Genomic DNA, 2500 nt, shown 5'->3' on the forward strand with positions numbered 1-2500 from the left:
TTCACACATTTCAAGACCCTCAAAGCCTTCTAAACTCCTCCAAGGCCCTCCAAAAACCCTCCAAGCCCTAGAATATCTTCAGAACCATTCACTTCAGGACCTTCCAAGCCTTCTAAGGCCCTAAAATACTTCCAGAGACACTCACTCCAAGACCCTCCAACTCCTCCAAACCCACTCCAAACCTTCCCGAATCACTTACTCCAACACCCAACAAACCCCTCCAACCCCTCTAAGTTCTCCCTAGGACCTCGCACCTAATTTTTTTTTTTTTTTGTATATTTTTTCCTGAAAGGTCATATTTGTCTTTGTTTTTCTGTATAAATTCATTTTTAAGAGCATGATCGACCTTCGTTAGGTAGAAAATAAAATAAAATGGTTGAATGACAGAAAAGATGGGTCATTGTTTGCATATGGGTAAACGATACACATTATGGCTTCTATTTCCTTTTGTCGGTCTTACTTTGTTCCTCTCTTACTTTTCTTATAATTTTCTTTTTCCTTATTTTCTTTTTTTTTCGTTGTCCCCCTCTTTTGATTTCGTTTATTCATTTATTTGTATCTTTTAATATAATTTATTTTTTATTTTTTATGTATTTATCTATCTGTTATTATTTTAACATTTTCTTCTATTTTTTCTTTATTTGTTTTCTACTTATTTTTTTCTTTAATTCGTGAATTAGGAGTTGCACTCTGTACAAGCCATGACCAACCTGAAGCTCCTCAGTAGGAAAGCGTGGGCAAGAAAGACATGAAAAAAATAATAAAATTCTATTTCTGACTAGTTTCGTTCACAATATTCTCCTTCAGAAGAATAATAGGCGAAGAATCTAGGACGATATATGTATATATATATATAATATATATATATATATATATATATATATATATATATATATATATGTGTGTGTGTGTGTGTGTTTAGAAGTTCTGCCAAGGGATTCAAACCCTGATCTTTGCGTGCATAATCACGAAGTCAAGATGCTAGCGACTGAGCTACGTGCGATGTTTCAAAATCACTGTACAAGTCCCCGACCACACATCACGTAAATGCAGAAGACGGTAGTATCCTTTTCACCCAATCCCCATATTAGGCGAGCCCTCTTAAACATACACATTATATATATATATATATATATATATATATATATATATATATTATATATATATATATATAATATAGTAAACCCTCAATATAACGGAGGATATGGGGATAGAGGTCTGTCGTTATATCCGAAGATCCGTTATAACCAAGGATCCGTTATATCTGATGGAAATAACGGGTATATCCATTATATCCCGAAGTTTGTCCGGTGTTAGAAATTACTAGGATTAGAAATTGTATACACATGTTCGGGGACATGTACAGCCACAGAGGTTTTGACTCAACCAGAGTTGCTCATTTATTCAAGAAAATTACTTAACTGTAAGCTAAGTTCTACATAGGAAATTGTATCATCTACAAAAAAAAAAAAAAAATCATTGATATTGTGAGGACCGTAGCGTGGGTCAAAACTTTTGCTCGTGACTGTACACGTGGGAGCCTGGAGGTTCAATCCTCCTCCTTTCATGACGGTGTCACACTATGCGGCCGCGCCGGATGCGGCCGGACCTTGTTTGCAAGTTCAATTAGGTTAATGAAATCACCTGGCGAGATCCAGAACTTGATATAATGACCACCGCCTTTCCTCTGGTGATCTAGTCCACTTAGTGTCACCCGTAATTCCATCTTTGTATTTCTCTATGGCTGTGGATAAACGGTCCAATACTTTAATTTACGGTCTTGATAGGATCCAGTACTTCGGCCTGTTCCAATTTTGGCACATGTACCTCCCTCCCCCTCTCTTTCTCTCGCTTTTCCTCTCTCTCTCTCTCTCTCTCTCTCTCTCTCTCTCTCTCGTCTCTCTCTCTCTCTCTCTCGTCTCTCTCGTCTCTCTCTCGTCTCTCTCTCGTCTCTCTCTCGTCTCTCTCTCGTCTCTCTCTCGTCTCTCTCTCGTCTCTCTCTCGTCTCTCTCTCGTCTCTCTCTCGTCTCTCTCTCCTCTCTCTTTCTTTTTTTCTTTTAACCAATGTACTTGGGTCAGGAGTGTCTAACATCAGCTCTATGGTCTCCAAGTCTCTTCGACAATCTCCTATGAGTTTCTCGTTAGGATGTACTATCACGATCTCTGCATTAGATCTTGTTGCCTACTGTCTCATCCCTGTTACCGTCAGCTTCTTTATACTTAACTAAGAGTTTTTTGTTTTCTTATGACATTAAGTCCGAAGAGTATTTGTTCTTGTGCCAATGTGTTAGCAACGCTGGACATAGGGAACACTAAGTCTGTCTCTGTCTATCGATCTGCCTCCGTCTGTCTGTCTGCCTTAGTCTGTCTGTCTGTTTTTGACCTATTACCCTCTCCTGTTTCCTTCCCTTTCTTTTTTCTCCTCGACTTCCTCCTTTTCTTTCTTCCCTTCCTCCTTCTCCTTCTTCCCCTCCTCCTTCTCTTCCTCCTTCCTACACCT

The sequence above is a fragment of the Oratosquilla oratoria genome, chromosome 3, assembly GCF_046742065.1.
Source record: "Oratosquilla oratoria isolate Oo_2021 chromosome 3, ASM4674206v1, whole genome shotgun sequence".
Taxonomy (NCBI): Eukaryota; Metazoa; Arthropoda; class Malacostraca; order Stomatopoda; family Squillidae; genus Oratosquilla; species Oratosquilla oratoria.